We start from the raw sequence: 14,392 nt of genomic DNA on the forward strand, positions 1-14,392 counted from the left end.
CAGTTTGAGTTAATTGTTTTGAGGGGAATTCAGCTTCATTTTCTGTGGGATTTTCCTTGGAAGAATGCATGACTTGACATTTAAATGCTAATGTTCTTCTCATAGTATCTTCTCTGGTTTTTTTTGGTTTTTTTTTTTTTTTTTTTTTAAAGCCTGGCTGGCAGTTTCAGCAATCCCAATGAGCCAGGGATGCAGTGGTTTGGTCTGTAGACTTAAAATATCCCGTTAGGAGCTATTTACTAGGCCAGTTTTAAACTGATCCCTGGCAGGAATACTACATGGCATTATGGCAAACAGCTGCTGTGGCAGTGCTCAAGGTACTCCAGCTTTGTAGCCAAGAGAAGCCTGCATTTTGCAAAGACTCAGTGAATTTATTAGCCACCAAAAGCATGATTTTGCATGTTTTTAATCTACATGTGTATATTGGGCTCTTTCTATGCAAGTTTTGAGCTGCTGAAAGGGAAAAGAAAGGTTTATTATATGTAGAAGCACAATTCTAGGGAGTAACAACTGAAAGTTTTTGGGTTGCTGTCACATAAAACTGAGGAGATTGACAAATATTACAGTACTTGGCAGACCACAGTAGGTCAGAGTTAATTTCAGTTCTCTTCTTCCTATTATTTGGTCTCATTGGGCCATAGTTCAAATGGCCGTGTGCAACTGGGAAGTGTAAATCTGTCTTTTCAGCGTTCTACAATATTGCACAGATCTTAAAAGGATACTGAAAAGATTCCTTTAGGAAGGTGGTTTTCATCAACTCTGTTTGAGAGAGCTGATTTTCCACATACATGTTTTCCCCTGTTTTGCTGCAATTGCTCTGGACTGTGTGAACTTGTGGCGTAACTGGAAACGACATCACAGGTGAATGTGAGGAAACCTTCTGGCAAGGCATCTGTGGCACATTATCCTTTACTCACCTCTGCAACTTGGAGGAATTAAGCAAGCAGCTGATCTGCCAAGGTTTCAAGTATGAGTTAGTAGCTCAAAACTGGAAAGACTTTAAGTTGGACAATAATTTTCAGGTAAATATGTGTGGGGTGTTTCTACAAACCACCATCCTTCATTTTTTCCTTATGACATTTTGCCATGACATGTGTTTGGTTTTGGACATACTGTTATAAACTTAGGAAAATTCACTGGTTTTGTTACCTTGCAAGATGCAAAAGCAAAACACCTGGTATTAGAAGGAAACACTGGACTTGCTGGAAAAGGACCCTTCCAGGTCTGTTGAGCACATTGCAGGGCTTAGCAAATGGCGTCTGTCGAATAGTTGCTGCTTGTGGAAACCACACAATAGTCATAAGCCATTTTGTTCATTAGCAGTTAGAGACCATTTTTGAAGGGATGTGTGCAATATGCAATATTTCTCAGAAGCCTATCAAACGAAAAAAAAGGAAATCTGATTAAAACAGTATCAGAGGAAGCCCTGGGAAGTTCTGTTATAACTAGAAATCTCGTTAGACTATAGCAAGTTGAAGGCAGGGCAAATTTTATGCTTCAGCAACTTATAAGGGTCTCTTTGACATTTTCAGCCATAAATAATTAGTTCATGGTGATGATACTTCAGTAAGTTGCTTCTCTTGCTGCACAGTGTTTTGAAGCAGAACAATCTGTTGGATGCAGATAAGCATTTACTGAAAGTCATTATAAGGTAATAGGAAATTGTTCAGAGACCTCCACTAAAGCTGAAGTTGAATAACCCCAGGAGCAAAAACTACATACTAACAGTCTAATTACACTCACAACTTACATTTAATTATTATTTAATAATTTATAACTAAGGAAGATTATATGATGGTGTGTTTCACTGCTGGATTACAGATCTGAAGTGAGCCATATCTAAATGGAGGACTATGCCCCTTTTGCAAACAGGCATGGCAAGTGGCATTATCTCCTGCTCAGTTTGAAGCATGTTTGCCTAGGTTATTTGTTTATTTAAGTTAGTGACAAATGCAGTAAATGTTACTGATATTTTTATTTCTGCTGGCACAAGACAAGAAATTGCCTTGCTTTCTTGAAATGTTGATAAGGTTATTTGTGGAGGTATTGGGCTGTTTGCTAGTTAGACACCAGTATTGTTGTTTTTCCTGTTTTAAAACTGAAGTGGTTTTGGTCGTAGAGCAAATGGGCTTATTCACTGGGGTGTAGTGAGTGATACAAAAGGAAAAGAATCTCCAAAGAGCCGATAAATGATGTTAAATCAGAAAGCTTCTCTGGTGAACAGTAGGTGATATGAAGATAAAAGCTTCATCTGTTGCTTAAGTGAAAATGGTGCCTTTCTAAAGGAGGGAAGATATAAAATGAAGTTAATGCTGGAAATAAAAATACATTGAAAAGGGATTTAAGTGAGATCTGGGAAAATATTCAGAAAGGCAAATTTGAAGGAAAAAAAGCATTATTATATCTGTGTGCATAATGTAAAATGGTAGAAATACCATTGCCAGAGATTAAAGTTCAAATTTAAAAAGTCCTTTATTAAAATATACAAAAGAAAAGCATTAGAGAAATGTTTGTGTTTCCCCTCATGTAGAATCATGGCTGACTTAACAGAAATACTTGTAAAATAGAAAAACTACCATGTTGAAGACAAGTATTTCTAGTATTCAACTTAGAAGTTATGGTTATTTGCTATTATCATGTGTTCTTCTCCAGCCTGTCTAAACTCAGTAGAAAATGGTGAGCATTTATAGGATGTTTTGGATAATCCAGACAACACTGAGGAATTAGGCTGATGTTGAAACAGGTCAAGTGATGCTCTTAAAAATGATAGCATAACAACTAATGATCTGTTATGAGCATTTAATTAATGTAGGTTGAATTCTAAGGTTTTCTTTATGAGTGTATTTGACAATTATCAGGTAAAATTTTGCTGTAAGATTAATGTTATTTTTAAGATGATGTATTTACAGGCATTACATCAAAACATGAAGGCAGCTGAGACATAATTTGTAGAATTCATTTGAATTGATTAATCATAATTTTTCTTCCTCCCCATAATTTTTCTTATTAAAAACCCAAGGTTGTCTTTTAATGACCAGTTTTGTTTGACCCACCAATGTATAAACACAAAAGACAACATAATAATACTCAATATTACTCCATTAACCTTCTGGAGTTTGTGTTCACTAGGTCCATGATTATATTAGCAAACAAAGTTCATTACAGACTAATGCTGTTTTGTGTAATACTCCCTCTAACATATCCTTAATTTATGGCATTAATCATCAATGACAAAAATTTTAACCTTTTATGGCCTCCCTTAAATTAAAGAAAATTAAGCTTCACAGGATATCAAATTACTTAGATTCCTGCTACTGATGGCCAGTCTGCCAAACAAATGAATGTGACTTTATGTTCCTTTTGTGAGGTACATTCTGTAAGAATTAGGAAAGTAATATATTTCTGACCTTAATCTATGGTAAATTCCTCAAATTGAGTTCTCCATGGGAACTAAATGCTAGCATTTTCAATCACATTTCTGAAGTAAAATCTTTTTTATTGTCTTTTGTTCTCCAAAGAGATGCTGTTAAATAGTGTTTTCTCAAAATTGAGTTACTTCATTTACTTACATTACTTTAAAGGACCAAATGAAACAGATATAGCAAAATCAAGAAATATTTTTCATTTTCATGTCCTTCTAGATTCATTAGCAGGCTTTCTGGATGTGATTATAGTTATCCCAATGTCATAAATGTTTTGTTATGGTTTCTGTAATGCTTTTATTAGATACTTTACCAAAAAAAGTTCACTCCTTTTACATAAAAGTGGCCTATCCTTCACTGGGTGGTAAAATTCACACACTGTTTGATTATATATAATTAATAAAAATTGGGAGAAGTGTGTGTGTGTAGGGTGATGGAGATGATTCTGTATATACCAGAAATAAACTCATAAAAATAGGAGTGTTCCTAGAGGGGCAGAGTTATTTGAAAGACAGGTAGGATGGAAAAACTATTTGTGACATTTTTAAGCAGCAATAAATAATGTGTTTGCAACTGCTTAGATTTCAATTTTCTTTGTAATTAAAATACTGTAATTCTGTGCTCTCTGGAGAGCAGAATGTCACAAATCCATTGTTCATTCTGACTGAAGAGTCAATTCTTTTTGCATCTCTCTGTCTTTTATTTAAATTTATTTCCTTACTTATCCACACGTTCTTTTTCAGTGTCATTGGTGGAACCTGCACACTCCATGTCTGACTGAAGAGTAGTGGCCTCCCAGCTCCTGCTGCCTCATGATTTGTGAAGCAGCCACTTCTCAAAATACAGCCATGGGCCAGGATAAGGCATGAGCCTGGAGATGCAGGACTGAATGCTGTGTTAGGTAATAACCTAACTAAAAATAATTGACTTGCAGGAGGAAATATGCTTTTCCTGCTGGTCTGTGAGACTTCCTTTGCTATGTCACTGTCCCCTAATTTGAAATGAGCTATTGCAGTAGGATTCACAATCCAGTCTGTGTGCACAGGGCAGGATTGGCACTGCCTGGGTCATATTCAACAGGCTTTGTGCTAGAAATTTCACAAATGATGAATATGCTGATCTTGAAAATTAGCTGATGCTCCCTGTTCAGTCCCTGTTTGTGGGTATTGTGCAGTCCTGACCAACATGTGGTCTCAGGCTGTGTCCTGTAAAGCACAACAAATGATGAGCACATCTGCTTTTCTGCAGATACAAATGAAATAGATGAATATGGGACTTGCAACTGACACTGCGTCACTTTGAAATCTTTGTAGGTTTAGCTTAGGCTGGCAGCAGGTGTGCAGCTCTAATGAGAGTACTTTTTAGAATGTTATTTTCTGAAAAAAACCCTCCATGTAATATGTAATTCTGTAGTTGGGTATTTAGGCCTTACACTAATGGTAATTTCAGTATGTGCCTCTTTTTAGAGTTGCTATCTGTAGAGTGCTGGGGGATCCGGAGAAAGAGCAGTGTCTTGGTAGCTAACCCTGAGCATATTGCTTGGTGCATGACTGTGTAGGAAAACCTCAACATGGCTGAAGAATTCGCCTAAGGTCTGTGACTGAAATTTAGTTTCTTTGTGAAGCTCATTTCTGTGCTTCCACCAGTATTAAGCCTGTATCCACTAACACAGTGTGTAGATTGAGTGGCAAAGGCTTGAAGGAAACTTCTAATCCTGAATGTGTCTGCTGTGAGTGGACACATGGAAAATAATTTAGCCTGTTGAAATAAGCAGACCTGTTTTACAGAGGAAAGGACTATGGAATGTAGCACTTGAAAAATGGGATGCTGTGCTTAGGTGATTCTTGAACCCACACCCTGACCCCCATCAAATGCTGGTTTACCTGTCTTTACCCAATTCAGTTTTGCCATTGAACTTGCACTATTCATCCCACTACCAAATGTGATGGGGTTCTGTTCAACTTGTTTATAGTGGTTCAGAATTTATGCTTTGGGGCTGAAGTCATAGCATCCACTGTAACAAAACAGAGCCAGGAAAACAAAGTGTGGGAACTTCTTTTCCATAATAAATTTGTGATCAGTGCAAATGCTCTATTCCTCACTGTAGCTGAGTTGGTCAATTAGCTGCATGTAAAGGTCATTCCTACCAAATGCTGAATGTATGAAGTACATTCTTTTGACAGAAGCAAGGTCACCTGCTCCATATGTTTGCTTTCATTGTTAATAATGTGCACATTTTTTCTGGACCTTAAGCTAAATTAGCATAATTATGTGAGACAGGTAGTTTTCTGAGTGATAGGGAAATTATTAGGGAGTAGATTTTTAATAAAATGAAGGATCATATACAAGTTGAAAATTGCAGCCCTATAAATAGGTTTGCTTGGGTGAGGAGAGCTCATGGAACAAGTCAGCTAAGGGAGTAGATTAAAAATTAAAGTATTGAGATGTGAGAATATATTTAAAAAAATGTTTAGGGCCCTGGAGGAAATGGGAACAGCTATTTTGGGTTTGTCTTGTTTTTAAAGTGAGAATAATTCACAAGTAGAGGTCAGCTATTGTGGCTAGCCCAGGCTTTTCCCATGAGAAATTTTCTTGTGTTTTATAAATAAAGATAAAGTTTGGATGTTGTTGGAACAGTGTCCCAGAACTTGGGCAGTGCAGGCCTGGCCAATCAGGCCTGGGGGAAGGCTTCTGACTGACCAATCTGGGTGACTTTTGAGAACTCTATATATGTGATGAAATCAAAACAATAAAGGTCATTCCTTCTTGCCACTGAGAACTGGTGCCTTCATTACTCTGCTAGCTGCTCAACAGCAACAAGCTATTATTAGAGAAAAGGCACAACAAACCTGGTTGGCTTTTTAACTTTTCAGTGTCAGCCCTTAAGGACATAAGATGGGATTTCCAAGTGTCTATGATACATCTGTTACTGAAATTATTGAGGTTCTGTCACTGAAAGTGTCTGAAAAACCATCTTATTCCAGGAAGTGTCAGCAAGCAGCGGTGTCAGATCTGGCTAAAAATGTTTAAGTATCTCAAATAACAAAATTGAGAACAAAAAGAAATACATTTTTTTTCCAAAGTCAGGTGATCCATGCAATTGACTGCAACATGGATGTAATCACACCATGCCTTACCTTTGATATTTTCAGTGATGGTTCATAATTTGGCAGTGTATTCTTGTGGTTTTCATCTTCCTGGGAAGAACAAAATGTTTCCTAATTCTCTGTCACATTTGCTTTAGCTCCCAATAAGAGGCTAGAAAGGTTTTCTGTCTCATAGTTTTATTGGTTCATCTCCCACAAACTTCTTTAAGATGAGGCAGGATAGCCCAAAGTTTATTTGTCAGAAATCAATTAATATTTTTAGTATTAATCAACAATTTACCATTTAGGAAATGAGGAAAACAAATATATTTGCCAACTGTTCTATGTGCTGACAGATGTGCTTTGTCAATGCCTAGCTGAAAGAACAACTTGTTACATGGTCATTGAGATGTTTGCTGGACTGCATGTAAATGAGCATGACAGCTTTCATAAATACTGCAAAGAAATATGTCAACACATTTGACAAAGATGTCCTAGTTAAATAAAGCAGTTACACAGAGAGGCTGGTACTTTTCATTTGACAGTTTGGAGGCCACTTCATGATAATTCACAAAGCAGAACAATTCACACGTAGGTTACAGTAGCTCAGATATGAAGAGGAAATTGCTGGTTAATTTGAAGTATCCCAATACTATGGATGTTGGCCACTCCTTTTCTGAGAGAGAGGTCTACAGAGATAGTTTAACCTTATTTTTGATTCACAGTTCTGCAGTATATCCCAGAGCTGGAGGGAAAAGGAAATTTCAGTAGTCTGCTGGCTCTGGTTTAGCTGTGAGAATGAGATACAGATTTCATCATTTGATACAAGTTTGTCTGTATAAATATGTATTTGTGTGTATATATATATATATATGATTATATATTTCAATGGTATTTCTAAGGCTTGGAATATTAATGATGAGTCTTGTAGTCATGCAGTATGACAGCACATTTTGTTTTCATAACATTGGCTGTTAATTTATTTTTGTTTTATGCAAAATAATGTAGCCAAGATAATTAGACAGTAATTTGTGACTTCCAATGTAAACATTTTAGGAGCTATGTAGTCAGAAGCGATTGCTAATTAGAGAGCTGTTAGCTAAACATATATAATTGGTAACAGACTGACAGGCTATTCCAAACAGCAGGCTATTTATAACTCCATGCTGTTCTTAAATTATATTTTGTTTAATGGACTTTGGACAGTGCATAAAAGGAGAGTTTTGTGACTTGATCTGCACTTTAATTTCTTTAAATAAAATGAAACCTTGCAAATGTGAATGCCACACAGGCTAGCTGTGATAATTAAAAGCTATTATTAACTAGATGACTTTCTGGCTGAGCCATTTTCTAATTTCTTTAGGAGTGTGGACTCCCTGAAGAGAGTTATAAATTCAAGTATTACTTAATTATGCTTTTAACAATAAAGGGCACTTTAATCAGCAACCTCTCAAAAACCCTTCTCCTGTAGCCATTTATTCAAACAATGAAAAAGTCAAGAGATACTTATATTATAAAGTCTTCTAAAAGTACAATGTACCTATTCACAGGCCCTAATTTATGTTAAATCTGCTCCTATCCATGCTTACCCTTCAATATCAAAAGAAAAATATTATTTTAGCAGTTTTTTGCTAGCAGAAGTGATTTACTGCAAAGATTTTTGTCGCTTTTAAGGAAAACGTAGAAGATACTTGGTCATGCTCACAGATAGGGGTGAATATATGAACTCTTATAATTGTCCACTAAAGGATGTGTTATGTTTCAGAAACTGGGAAAACTAAATATACCCTGGAGACAGTTTTAACATTGAATGGGAGGTTTTATCTTGAATTTTGACAGAGAAGTCTGATAGATTCTCTTTAGGACAGCTGTCTTTGGAAGCTGGGAGAAGGACTTAGGGTGCAGGAAGGGGTCTGTGAGCCTGGTGTTGCTGTGTGTTGGGAACTCACTCCCCGTGCAGGCTCAGCTCAGACACCAGCAGGTGCTGCTGAGGATGAGGTAGCCTGGAATGGTCTGTAAACGTTGGAAGGAATTCTCCATGTAGAGAGGAATCTCACTTGTACAGTGAGTCGTTTGCAAGACCCAAGGGAAGAGAGAATTTCTGTTGCACAGCCAGTGCAGTGCTGCTGTTGCAAGGCAGTGCTGTTGAAGGAGTGAAGTGCCTGCACTGTAGCAAACAAATGACTTTCAGGGCTGATGCTCTCTGCCCTATGGGGTTCTCTGTGTTCCTTTTGAAAATACACACATGCCCTGAATAACACCACCCTTGCTTAATTCTCCTCTGGTTCGTAAGTTTAAGCAACTTAAACTGTGACAAAAATGGCTGTAACAATATACTTGTTACTATTCAGCTGTGGTTTTTGGTATGTAACTTCTCATTTTTGTTTTGTTTTATTCTTCTCCTTGATATGCAATGTCTGTCTTTTTACTTTTTTTCTAGAAAAATTAAGGGAACCAAGTGCAGAGAAGAGCTGGCCATACAACCCCCTGATTAAGGAATGGCGTTCCTTAACATCCTGAAATGAAGAAACTAAATGAGAGAGGAAGACCTTTCTTGTAAGTGTGACTTCATATATTTAAATTAATCTCTTTGATATTTATATTCAAGGTGAATCTATATTTTGGCTGTAAAGAATTGTGTGGCATATCTTATGTTTGAGGACACTATAGGTGGCTACAAGTGCTCTTATTAGGTTTAAAAGAGCTCCTAAATCATAGCATAGATACAGAACTAAAACTGAAGTAATATTGACAGAATATTTCAGAACAAATGAGATCAAGAGAAAAGAATATTATCTTTACTTTTCACGTTTTTTGCTTCAATGAATAAATGTGCTCTGCAGAGATGGAAAATGCAAATAATGTAAAATTAAGACTCAATGATGAAACAGAGTAGGATTTGTTCAATTAAAATTGCTTTCTATTTGGATTAGTTTATTTCCAAATTCAAATAAATAATGGTAAAGTTTTTTTTTCCCTCCTATTCATAATAGTTGGTCACATTGCATGTGAAATACAGCTGTGTCAGTGTGCACAGTAAGACATGAACCATCTTGATGTAGCAGCCAAGGGCAGAAACAGCAGATTTGAACCACAGTGCTGTCAGATTTCTCACACCATTGGTGTGATGTGATCACATGTCCAGATGATTGTGCAGGTACAATGTGAAGAGCATGACACAGTTCTTGTGGCAATGTCACCTCTGCCTGCAGCTGCCAAGACTATTTATGTGTAAACTGCAATTGCAGTCAAAGAGCAGCATTCCTTTAGTTTTGGCTGTTCTGATAGAAGAGAGCTAGTCCCAGTACAATGTAAACCCCAGAGAGGTTTGTTTGCATTTATGCATGGCTTGGCTAAAACTGAAGGATGAATCTACCAAAAACTTTTGTTTTAAGCATCCTAAAACTAAAAATGAAAATCTATCACACACTAAGAACAAGCGTGGATCAGATGTAAAACCTTATTCAGTTCCTGCTAAAGCTAGTGGGAAATTGATCAAACTGTAGGAAGACATGAGAGACCTCACAAACCACGGCAGCATTTCAGAAGGAGGTGACCTTTTCTGTTGGGTGATGTCTGACTAAAGCTGCAGGCAGCATACAAATGCTTCACTGAGAACTTGTAAATTGAGTGGTGCCTTGAGAAGTGCCATGCAGGACTGGTTTGGTAGTTCTGGGTCCTACCTCACTGGACAGCTCTGTGCAGCTCACCATGGTAACTCTGCAGGATAAAAAATTACAGATGATGTACAAAGAGACTCTCCTAATCAAAAAGATTCCTTTAATTTGTGATTCTGTGAAAAAATGAATGGGAAATTTATGAGGCTGCTTTTATCAAGCTGCATACTGATGGTAATTTTCAATCTATGGTGCATAAATTGGAAATGGGAAAAGGCTGAGATTTCACAACATTTTATGAAAGGGATTCTGTCACATTTGTTAAGTCGCTTTCTGTCCTTTGGATGTCTTAAGTGGTTTTGACCATAACTGTAGCTTTCCTCACTGAATTTACACTTATTTTTGAAAGTAACATTTGAATACAAAATGTTATAATATTGAAAAGGGGCTTCCAATTAAAAATCTAGGAAAAGAAAATAAGAGGGAAAGTTGACCCTTGTTCTTGTCTATTTTGACTGTTTATTTTCTCTTTGATGGTCTCAATTCTCTCATTAAAGGCCTGTGGATTATTTGATGTTTGTTTATTTCTATGACTTATTCAAAGGTTTGGTGATTCATTTTAAGGTATCTTGTTTTTTGTAATGATTAAAAACCACCTTGGACATGATAGTTTCTAATTCTAATTTCTAATAAGGAAGTTTTAATGTGCTAACAACAAACACTAAGGCTAAATCATCAACAGGATTGTTTTTAAAAGGCAATTTCCATTTCTTAGACTGTGTTAGTGTTCTGACATTTCTGTGCTACATTGCATTACATTTCTGTAAACCTTATTAACTTTTTCACAAGCAATTAATTATGAAAGCAGTGGGAGTAATAAGACTTGATTTTCAATTCATGGTTGGACTCTTATCTAAAAAGGCAAATCAGCAAATGCTGATTAAAGTTTTTCCTATGGTTGGGATGTTCATAACTCTCTCTCTGGAGTATAATGAGAGCTGGGTTCATATTGCAGCCTTTAATAAAACTTCTAAGAGTGTAACTCCACGGACTCAGCTGTCAGGAGCACAGGTGAGCAGATGGGCGTGATGAAGAAATGCTCTCAGAATTTCTGATGTGTGGTTTTACTTGGACTCGGGCTAAAGACACTTTGAGGGACAAAGACAAGGCAACAAGCAGGAACTGCACTGAGCAGTTTTCTGCCATGAGAAATACTAAAGTTCCTATTTCAAATGAGGATGCACACAATTTTTAAATTAGACTTCTCTCATAAGTTCCTGAAAGACGACTGTTTTGCTGTCAGTGGGTATGGCTACTAAAGTTAGAAATTTTCCACAGAACCTCCTGCAAAATGTCAATTTCTGTAACCTGAACTTGTGATGGGAAATATTATCTCCATTGTCTTTTAAAAGTATCTATTTGAGCCAGGAAGGCACTTCTGGCCATCTGAACGATGACTGGATTATTAAAAAAAAAAAAATACATAAAGCAGAAATCCAGTTCTGCATCTGAATAAGCATAAGGTAAATGGAAAGACTGTGATTACTAATGAAAGGGCAGCTTTGTCATGTGGGTCTGGAGTCAGCTGGCAATATCTGTTCTCTCTTCAGATACTTATTTCTTTTTTTGAGTCACCTGTCTGCATTTTTGATTTTTGTTACATGATTTATCTTCATCTCTCCATTAACATTTCCCTCTCTGCCCATTAAACATAATTTTGTGGATGTGTTCTTGGAATTCTACCTGAGATGGCATATTAAGCATTGTAATTAGTAATGAATTCATTAATAAGTCTGAACAAGCCAATTACGATGCATCTGTGAAAGAGTCATTAGTTCTAGAAATGCAGCTATTAGAAACAAAATATATTAAACACTTTACAGTGTTTTTTTGTTGTTGTTCTATGTGCTTGTTTCTATTATTGGAAAATTTTTTAGCTTATTTTTGTTGCAACCTGCTTATTATTTTGATCCATCTGGACTCAGGAGAATTGATCTCAAGTATCTTTATTGCTTATTATTACATTCTCACATACTAGAAGATCACACTAAAGTGACCAGTTGGTACCAAAATTTTAGCTCATGAAAGCTGTTTACAAAATTCAGATCACTTTTCTTACCTTGAAAATTTTTTTAAAATAGAATTTATGTATTTCCAGCTAATGGAAATCACTCAGTTATTGTCAGTCCTGTTTTGTAGAACTATTTTCAGCTTTTGGGAAAAGTTAAGCACACTTGCAGGTGCTTTGAAATAGATTTTGGCAAATACTGCAAACAAGTGTGTGAAATTATATATTCTGGTAAATTTGTTTCAACACTTTTCTAATACCTGTGTGCTGTTTCATCAAATTTATTCAGGAATCATTTTTAGTCAAGAAGGCAGCCTCTCTACTTGCAATGGGTTAAGATTTTATAGATTTGGTTTAACCATCAGAAATAAGCAAAAAAAGTCATAGGATAAATATAATTATATTTTCCTCAAATAGTAAGCAACCAAAGGCTCGGCTAAGGAGTTCCTTGAATTATTAAGGAACTGATGTTTATTACTAAGAAATCTGTGTGTAGTTTGATGCTGGAAAAGCTTGATATTGGGAGACATTAAGTCAGTTCTATACTTTTTAATTAATGAAAGTAAGAGAAGATCATAGTCTGTGTATTTTATTTGGGAGGATGATGAGATTGATTCCTCTACAGGGTGGATAAATGCTTGGATAGGCAGAAGTCACAGGCTCCATGTAGCTCTTAGAGCACAAAATACCACTAGGTGCCCCTAATAATCCATCCAGTGATGTTTCTCGCTGTGGAAATCTTCAGATCTTTGGATAGTCCAGTGTTCAAGAACTGGGTTTTTGTACCCTTAATATTATGAACACTTCCCAGTTGCTACTGAGATTTGGCAGTTTATGCTAAATAAAGGTCTGAGGGTGTTGCATGTGAGACTTCTACTGGAGCTGGGAATAGACAAGGGGTGTGTGGGGTGCAGTGACTTCTGAAATAAAATCTAAAGACAGTTGAATAAAACAGGCAATTATGCAAAATAAGGTGATATTCAATATAATTCTTACATAGAGGAGCTAAGTATGTGCATTTGAGATTTTAAAAACAGCATAAGAAGTTGTTGAGGCGTTTTTGACAAATGTGCTTAGATGAGACACTGCTCAGTCAGGCATGCTAGAAAATTCTGGAACAATAATTAGCCTATAATATGCTGTTACAGCTTACCACTGTTTTAATTTAACATAATAGAAATATTTTTATTGACCAGAATGGGAATTCCATAGGGAAGGCTAAGAGTTTGTTTTGAAAATAATTCTTAACCCTCAAAATAGTTGTTGACCATGAAAAAACAATTTTGAAGGATCCTGAAGGATCCATGTCTATCTTTTTTTCTAATCTCAAAAGTTTTTTATATATGTATACATAGCTATTTATCTTTATTAGCAAATAAATATGCTTTTGTATTTTGTTCAGTTTTTATTGGAAGGGAGTGGATATAACTGTAATGTGAGCTATTGAGAACTGCAGTTTGATTGAAGTGAGTAGATCTGTGGTGTAATTGCTTTCAGGATTACCTGGGGGTTTTGGTTCAAGTAGTAGAGCAAAGGAACTCCAGGGATTTTGCTGCCTCTTCCAGCCCCTCTCTTCCAGCTTCAGCTGCTCTTGGAGTTTGTCTTTTAGAGGTTTGCAAGTGTGACATTAAATGGTGCCTCAGAAAGTTTTTGGAGCAATCTGCAGTGCCTTTGGTTTAACAGGCTTAGCTAATTGGAATGTTTATTCAAAAGGCACAGTTAGCCCTTACTTCAAATTTCTTGACATTAAGCTGTGCCTTCTTGGAAATGAAGTGTGCTTTGGATTCCTTTACCACCTGCTGGTGTGAGGATTTATTTGAATAACTAAGCTGTCCAGAATTTTAGTGGGATTTTTGAGTCCTAAATTCTGCAATGTACATGAAGAATAATTTACTAAATCCACAAAAATCTTTTGGATGCCTTCACATAACTCAAGCTTTATTTAGAGTTTCTAATTTCTCTCTTGAATCTTAATATTCTTTCAGTCCGGTATGCAGAGCTGAATATTGGGTGGAACTGAATACTTTCCTGTAAATGAGTGATGTACTTGCCTTGAGGTGCACTCAGATTGAATGAGTTCCACTGGTTGTGTGATTCTCTAGGGCAGAGGTCTCTAAACCTTTTGTTTATCAGCAAAAAAGTTTTTGAGCGTTCACCCCCAATACATGTATTTTTATTTGGACTCTTTGTTGCATCAAA

The 14,392-nt window shown here is 36.3% G+C and overlaps 1 long non-coding RNA gene across 1 annotated transcript in view; it reads left to right on the plus strand.

Moving 5' to 3' along the window:
- Window positions 1-14,392, plus strand: part of LOC146432349 (uncharacterized) — a 76,733-nt gene that overhangs the window by 15,775 nt on the left and 46,566 nt on the right. Inside the window, exons 2-3 of the long non-coding RNA XR_014854420.1 lie at window positions 4,166-4,323; window positions 8,949-9,064. This is a non-coding gene — a long non-coding RNA (uncharacterized LOC146432349). The remainder of the gene's footprint in view (window positions 1-4,165; window positions 4,324-8,948; window positions 9,065-14,392) is intronic.

Source organism: Lichenostomus cassidix, chromosome 11, assembly GCF_008360975.1.
Source record: "Lichenostomus cassidix isolate B80296 chromosome 11, HeHo_3.0, whole genome shotgun sequence".
NCBI lineage: Eukaryota > Metazoa > Chordata > Aves > Passeriformes > Meliphagidae > Lichenostomus > Lichenostomus cassidix.